General features: G+C 40.3%; 1 long non-coding RNA gene across 1 annotated transcript in view; it reads left to right on the top strand.

Annotated features, from left to right (window-relative positions):
• The window catches only part of LOC140937670 (uncharacterized), an 8,612-nt gene extending 1,866 nt beyond the window's left edge, over window positions 1-6,746 (top strand). Inside the window, exons 2-3 of the long non-coding RNA XR_012165505.1 lie at window positions 5,569-5,778; window positions 6,633-6,746. This is a non-coding gene — a long non-coding RNA (uncharacterized lncRNA). The remainder of the gene's footprint in view (window positions 1-5,568; window positions 5,779-6,632) is intronic.
• The last annotated feature ends 2,017 nt before the right edge of the window (window positions 6,747-8,763 follow it).

Raw genomic sequence — 8,763 nt, 5'->3', positions numbered from 1 at the left:
GTGACATTGCTTCGTCAATGATGTTACAAAATACGTGCCTTGATCGTAGGAATTTTCACTACCAAAATGTTACATAAACAGTGTAAATCGTAAATCTGCCTTGTATGAATGGAAGTGTTGTTTATCCTATTAGCTATTTCACTAATTAATGAGTCACGTGACCCTTTTCCCTTTATTTACCGATTCCTATACAACGTTAACACGCATACAAGGCGAATTCTTAAGAACCTTTTTAATAGCCTCTGAAATGTACCTAAAAGAACTTGTTGCTCTTTCATTATCCTTTCCCCATTTTAAAGTAAATATTTTGACCGTTAATTCTCAATTATCAGTCACGTGACGGAAATTTGACCTTCTAAAATGTCTCATATTGCTAAGGCCATTAAGCTACATTTGTAGTTCAATTTTCAGGATCATTGACACAAAATATGCATATTTAATTAGATACTCATGGCTTAAGTGGTCTAAGTACCGATAACAAGGATGGACTGTTCTGTCGCACTTTGTAATAATCGTCGCACTTTGAAATACCTGTCGCACTTTGTAATAAAAAAGCTGTCGCACTTTGTAATAAAATATAAGTTGTCGCACGCGAGTGACTCGGCGAATGGCTTCGTAATCATGAAGAAAGAACACTTGTCTTCTTTCGTAGCTGGTGAAGGTACTTTAGTTCCATGTATTTTCATGTGTTTTTCGATAAACTTTCAAGCAGGCTCTTGTAACTTTTTTGTTTGTTTGTTTTTTTTCCCGATGAAATTGCATTTTTGTAGCATTCTAAGAAATGAATTAAAACGATTTGCCTCGGGCGCCATTCTATCCTTCGCGAAAAAAATCTCAGCCAGCTTCCAATTTTAAACTGACGCGTACACGGACCATATATGGAGAGCATAGTATAATGGCTCATATACCATAATGGCTAAGCCAACCAAAACGCTAGAATTGCATTATCAAATGATTCAGTTTTTAATAATGTACTATATCATTTGCCTACGTCATTGTGCCCCAATGACTGCTAATTTTGTGGAAATTTCGAATGCGCTAGAATCGACATGAAACAAACAGATTCACAATAAACAGAAAATGCGACAGCGCAAAGTGTGGCGCAGCCAAGATAACAAAAAGCAAAAAAAATTGCAAACTCTAAAATCAAATCTTAAGTACAATGATACTAAAAAAATCTCAGTCTAGAACGTTTATGCTCAAGTTCCATAAACAAGGCATTTTTGTTTCTGCCTAGAGCTTTGAAGTATGCTACTTGTTTTGCCAAAATATGTCCATGTTAATACGATGATAAACTATCCGAGACCTATATAACGCAGTGTCAGCCAAGCATTTGGCTATTTTTGATTCGAGATTAATCGTAATTCAAACATACCACTTGAAGGCCCAAACATATTCTGATGATATATTTTTACGCGGACATTTTCCGTTAATACCCCGATTATTGACTTTGCAGAGTTGATTGTAAACTTGACATCTGTGGTTAGGCCACGAAAAGGTTCCAGATCCTTCTTTAACAATGAATGACCTTATTGTTTAATGTGTTTGCCAACTTCTTGATTTTGTCGGACACCTTATCAATTGAGTATTTTTCGCTTTGAGGAAAAAATTATGGAATTGGATTTTGCCAATAAACTGATAAATTCAACAGCATGACTTCATAACAGTCATGTCCAATACTGTCGCACTGTTACGGACCGTTAAGAGCAGTTGACGGATCGTACGCTCCGTACAAACTGTCAGCGTTGCTAACGGTCCGTATTTTGAGCACATACGGAGCGTGCATCTCATTATGACATCAGGGCACAGTGTGTTACGGTCCTTACGATCCGTACGAATCGTAACGGTCCGTATGCTAAGAGAAGTTGACGGATCGTACGCTTCGTACAAATCGTCAGAGTTGCTCACGGTCCGTATTCTGAGCACATACGGAGCGTGCATCTCATTGTGACATCAGAGCACAGTGTGTTACGGTTCGTACGGTCCGTACGATCCGTACGAATCGTAGCGGTCCGTATGCTAAGAGCAGTTGACGGATCGTACGCTCCATACAAATCGTCAGAGTTGCTCACGGTCCGTATTCTCAGCACATACGGAGAGTGCATCTCCTTATGACATCGGGGCACAGTGTGTTGTCGGTTCGTACGATCCGTACGAATCGTAACGGTCAGTATGCTTGATTGATACGAACCGTATTAATTCCTCGTTATATAAGCTATATAAGCCATCAAGCGAAACAAGCACGCTCCAACAGTAATATTCCTCGTTCCATAAGCCATAAACCACAAAATCTGAAATTGCTGTCCAGTGTCTGGTTGAAATTAGTAAAGGGAATAATTCTGAAGGGAATAATTCATTTAGGGGACGTCGACACACCTTTTTGTAGTGGTCATTCCCCTCACTGTTAATGCAATTGGCAGATATCTACCTGGCCACTTTGTAGCTCAGTAAGTTTCCACCACCATTCACCATCACTTCGGTAAATAGTACATATTGTTATGAGAAATGACGTAATCAACATGTCACGAGCACGGGACAAATTTAGCGGTAATTATTTGAAATAACATTTAACACTTGTATGGGCACAACTCCATGCTTGAAAATACATTTGACAGCGGATTTCCCTTATTAAGACCCTTAAATCTAACTCTGGAAACAATAAATATTTAATCTTTTTAGTTGATTGTGGAATTCCAAACCTAAACATTCAAAGGCTATGAATAGTCAAATAGGCTGTTTCCCAGTTCCAAAGTGAAGCCTACTGCAATATCCGACGTCTGATAAAAATGTTTTGATTGCAAGAGAAAAAACAAAAATATAACTAAACTACTCTTTATGACGTCAAATTACGTACGTCATTGTGTCAATCAAGTTATGTCTAGATTTTGGAAATGAATAGTGCGATAACTAGATATATCAAAATATTTTGCTTACACAGTCAAGGACACCTTAATTTTATAGAAAACCCGATAATACGGACAGCAGCTTAATTCCAAACTCCCATCACTACGGACATCCGCTGCCGTATGGACACTAACTTGCGGTCTCGAGGTCGTCCGCATAGAAAGAGTTGTACTTTCCTTCAAAGATCTTGAAGCCGGAAGGTCGCAGTTGAAGTGAACACTTTCCTCCACCCTCACTTGAGAAATTGGTGCTGAAAACCGTTCGAATTCAGTGGAATGTTATTGTTGTTGTCGTTGGTGATGATGCTTATTACTGGGTTTTACTTGTCCTCCGACCATCCATTTCAAGTTTATTACAAAGTGCGACAGCTTATTTTATTACAAAGTGCAATGGTCTGTTATTGCAAAGTGCGACAGAACATGGACGTGGCGATTGAAACTTGAAAAGGTTGGGCCAACGTTTTCACATTTTAGTGCTATGCCAGCGCGAAAAATCACCCAAAAAATATCATGGTTAGTGTTCCCAGATTTGTTTGATATCTTCTTCAATTCATAACTATACTATACATAGAGAATACTTCATGGAAAGTGCTGGCGTACGGTATTTACGCACGAGTTGTTGACGTATCAGAAATCGAAGGAGTGAGCGCAGCGAACGAGTAAGATTTCTGATACAAAAACAGTGAGTGCGTAAATACCGTACAATACCTCCTCTTCGGGGAGGATCAAAGACCGGACCCGGGAGACGGCGGAAATCGAGCCAAAACTTTTCTCTGTGAATGTGTGCGAAGCGGCGCTGCAAGCTGCAATAAAAGGCGGGAATTTTAGCGAGAAACCCACACACCTCTGTGGCTTCTGATTGGACGTATCATTTTTCTCACACGTGAAAAAACATCGTTCGCGATTCTGATTGGACGTATCATTTTTTTCACGTGTGAAAACCATCTTTCGCTCCTCTGATTGGCTAGAACTAATTTGCGTACGAAAATTTACGACATAGCTTTTTGGTGAGTATTTCTCAGTATGTATATAGTAAAGAAACATTTTATATATCGGTAAAAGCACTAAGCTAGTAATGATTTTGACGCATACCCTTTTGAGCACGCGCTAGTAGCTTTCGAGACCAAGTTAAGCCTAGACTGCGAGCAGTCTCTCTTTTTCTTCAGATTTAGTAAGGGGAGTGCACGCGCGCGAGCGTGTCTCGGGCGTTTTGCTCGACGGACCAAGAAAAAAGAGAGACTGCTCGTAGTCTCAGTTAAGCCAGGCCCGTGAGATGATTAGTCGACCTTATTTTGTCCGGAATAAGTCATTCCTGGCCATTTTGAATTCCGATTTTGGTCGAATTTCACTTAGTAAAACAGTAATTGCTCTTTGTAGGGCTTCGTTTACATCGCGATACAAAGTTTTCATAACAATAGCGGGACAGTCTCGCGTATCAGTGATTCCATATCAGGAAGTACATTTTGATTGGTTCTCCAAAAACACCCAAGTATTGGAACAGAGTTATACCCTTCAGGGTTATATGCTTCTGGTTATAGTATCGTTAGCTGAGTGCCAAAAAGCAAAGATTTTACCCACACGCTGGAACTTTGTATTGTCTGTAAGCCTAAAAACAATAAAAACTTCCAGCGGGCAAATGCGACAGTTATACGCGTATGTTGTTCATGAATCCACCCGACGATTGGTTGAAGACGGGATGCGGGGCGGGGAGTGAGCGCGGGACTCACAAATACACGCACGGGTCGTGGATTCTCAGTGTGGATTCTCTGTTCTGCATTACGTCGAAAAAGGCCTTACACTACCTTATGTTACATGGCTTCGGGATTCATTCTGCCTTGGAACTTTCGCGCATGGCTTTATTAGGCTGCTGCCTCGTAGCCTCACACCTTCACGAGGCTGCTCGTTGGCAATAATGACTTCATCATTAAAAATTGCAAATTTTTCAGGACTCCATTGTCTCAAAATTCCCAGAGGCGACTTGGGCACAAAGAAAACCAAACCAAATATAGAAAAATGACCAGAAAGCCTCGGAGTCGTGTTAGAATTTTAATATATCAAACGAAGGCTATTGACCCGGCGTTTGCTGTACTTTTTTTGTGAAAGGTTTGAACCCAGGAGTCATTTCATTCATAGGTTGCTCATGATCTTCAAGGTAAACGTAGTCCTGAACAAGACTAGAGATCTTAAAAGCAACAACGACGGTGACGGCTACGAAAACGTCCCTTAACTGAAGTGAAGTCGCGCTGCTTCAAACTTAATCTATCACGCTTATTCTATCGCGTCAAGAGTCTTGTTCATTTCGTCAAATGTTGGCAATTTTTTCTGGAGTTGAGTTCTAAAAGACTGTATCGAAGTCCAGGCAAAAAAGGCAAGTTGTTGTCTTGTGTTCGCATCCTCCACAAGAAGCGTGAAATTAGGCATTTTCACGTCGTAGTCGTTAAGTGACGGCAAAGAATGAACAAAAGAGCGTAATGCACGTGCAAAGTTGTTGTTTTGCCAATCTAAACCAATTGTTTTTTGCCGTTCTCGTTGCTGTCGCCGTCGTCATTGCTTACGCTCCCGACTGTTGTTGACAGTGACTGACGTTTCGACAACCTGTACGGTAGTCACTGCACCCTCAGAGTCAAACTTCGGTAACATTCCAGTGAGACTTTTTCCATTTCAGTTACCAACGGCATCTATTTGGAAAGATGGGACCGGATAGATTACAAGCGTGTTAAATTCCTTGTCATGGACCCTCGTTATCCAAGGCTGCCATCGAAAACAATATGTCTTCCTGAATTTCAGCAACCGCAGCGTTGGGCTGATTATTTTGGTGCTCGAGCAAGGACGTATTTTGTTCCACAGCAGACTGGAATTTACTACTTCATGCTCTGTAAGGATATTTTGATATTTAAATTACTACCTCTGTCATGTTTGACTGGTTTTAATTTAAAAAATTTGCCCTCGGACACGAAAACTGGCTCCTGGGGCCCGTTCAACCTTCGAAAGGCGCGGTAACGTTTTGGGTCCGAAGGCAAATTTGAAAATCGAAACCTGCTGTTGAATAGTAGCACATTACCTACCACACAAACGTAACCGGTCAATTTTGCTTCGCTAACCGGTAGGTTCATTCTATCATTTTCAAAATTATTGAAATTTTGACCTTGAATGCAAACAGTTTGGTTCAAAAAAGAAGGGGGGGGGGGACCTGGGCCCCGCGTGCCCCTCTCCTGGATCCGCCACAACTAAAGGGGGCACGGATAGACAAACTTGAAGAAGAGTGTAACGGATTGCAATTATCGTTTTTTTTCTAAAACTTGTCAGTCTAATTGTTTTTCAAAGTTCATTTTGTTGTCTGTAAAGCAAACGCTTTGTGATTTTGTCATTAGAGAGTTTAAGCTTCACGTATACGGCGAACGGCAAACGTGAGGTTCGAGTTGAAAATTTCTCAAAATAGAAAAAGAGAAGATAAAAGAGCTCAAAAGCAATTCTTATGAATAAAAAATTTGCGCGAAACTACTAATTTGGGCGTAGAAATAATGAACAGTAAACGACAAGTAGATAGGAAAGTTGGTCACGTGGTACGAATTTGCGTTTGTCGTTTGACGTAAACCTGATGCTTAACCTCCGTATTCAAAAGTAATAATTCAACCAACTGACATCATAAACAAAATGAACTAGCCAGCCGTGACAGAAAAAAAGAAACTTAGGAATCAATGCATACACCATAACTCTTTTTTTTTCCAGCTTCTGACGCTGGAAGCGAGCTGTATCTTAGTACCAATGAGAAACCTGACTCAAAGTCAAAGATTTCTAACATAGATGGAGGATTTGCAACATATCCATTTGAGTTTGACAGGTGAGATAAAAGTTCTATTAATTTTCCAGTTATAGCGTCTTTTTTTGGAAATGTTTCACCCACCTTACATAGACTAGAGGGTTCGGGATAGTTACAGGTGGCCGTCTTTGGTTTTTGAATTACCGACTCTAACCTGTGAATGAGCTGTGCAAAATCCACTTGAATCCTCGGCGGTTTCGGTAGACTCGTACCCAGTCGCTATTTATCTCTTTCTGGGGTGTGAGAAAATTGGGGTTAGGTTTAGGCGGGCGAGAACTCATGTGAAGGGACGAAAGAAAAGTTTTCCTTCGTCCCTTCCTTTTCGGCTTATTTGAGACCAAGATTGCCGCACGTAACGGTCAGCGCTCGAGCTCGATCTTATATAAAGAAAATAATGGACTGGGAACAATCTATAAACAAACTCGAGGATGAACATGCCGTGTTATTGATTTCAGTTTCTAGCTTTTTGCAGAAAACAGCGTACCAAACACAGTATAGAGTTAGGAATATTAACTGAAAAGTTCGAGACTTGGGGATGTTAAAAAGAAAAACAAAGAAAACAAAACAAAACAAAGAAATGTATCTCGCTAAAGAGTCCGTTATAAGCCCTGGGCTTGTACAGCCCCCAAAATGATCCCGACCCCGAAATGATCCCCAACCCTGAAATGGTCCCCAAATCGACCCCAAAATGATACCGACCCCGAAATGGTCCCCAGTTAATTCTTGGAATGGAACTTGTATTTCGTCTCGGAATTATTATTACAAATCTGTTGCAGCGTTTACGTTCTTAAATCGCGTTTAACATTTCGCTACAAATTGAAAACGTTTCAGTCAAGAACAGTATTTTTCCTTCTACCCTTCCCATGAGACCCCGCGCGCGCCTCAACCTAATCCCCAATCTTCTCTCACTCCAAAATCACTTAAACAGCGACTGGGTACGAGTCTGCGTCAAGAAGACTTTGGCAGCGACTGATCAAACAAAGTGAAATAGAGTTTAGTTGCGATATTTCGACTGGCCAATACCAGTCTTCATCAGGTTTATTGAGATATCGCGAATTCACAGAAATATATATGAAGTAAAATTATGACCGGAAATTACATAATATGACGTGGTATGGTGGCTACTTTAAAAGACAAGATAACAAAAAAATATAAGATATACTATATATAGTTACAGTTCATCACGTTTATTGATGCCCAGAGGTTCAATTGTCTTAGCTTTATGGATGAGGTGGGCTTCACGTGCTTTCCTGAAAGAATCACGCCCATTTTTAAGTTTTTCAATAGGAATCAAAAGCATATGATTGTCGGAATGATTACTGGTTAGAAAATGTTCTGAAGCTGCTGCAGTATGGATGTAATTACCAGTAGGGTTGAGTATAGGTCGTCTGTGTTCATTAAAACGGTCTTTGAGGCTACGTTTAGTTTCTCCAAATTGTAGATTACACAGGCGACATTGAATCAAATAGATAACATTAAAAGTTTCACAAGTGATATGAGATTTGATGTGGTGGGTCTCACCTGAAGAGTGAAAAGTGTAATCGCGGCTGCGACAAAACCTTTCTTAAGATCCAAATACAACGAGCGTCCGACATTCTTCGCACTGACGCACTTACAAACCAACCCAAGACTTAGACTGAAACCTGCTAAAGTCTTCTTGACTGTAACGTTTTCAAGTTGACCTATTTTGACTGATCACGATCTTTTTGGATCCGACGTTGAGCAAGATTGATCGTACACGGTATTTGCAGTGTTTTTTTTCCTTAATTAAAAATTTCGCTACAGTTTGTGATTTTTAGCGCTTTTGTCATCTAATCGCCTTTATGTATACTTTTGCATCTTCAAGATCATTTTAAGATTTTAAAAAGAGTTAAAACACCATTTTTAAAATTCAATATCCAAGGCATGCAGTTTTAACATCATTTTTAAGCCCCGTGTAAACGGACGCAACATTGCTGGCCAACAACTCCCAACATTGTTGGATGTTACATGTTGCGTCCGTTTGCACACCCTGTTGCATGTTGTTGGATGTTGTTGCGC

Source organism: Porites lutea, chromosome 5, assembly GCF_958299795.1.
Source record: "Porites lutea chromosome 5, jaPorLute2.1, whole genome shotgun sequence".
NCBI classification, from domain to species: Eukaryota; Metazoa; Cnidaria; class Anthozoa; order Scleractinia; family Poritidae; genus Porites; species Porites lutea.
Note: the sequence above shows the minus strand (reverse complement) of the source record. Positions and strands in the feature narration are given on the sequence as shown.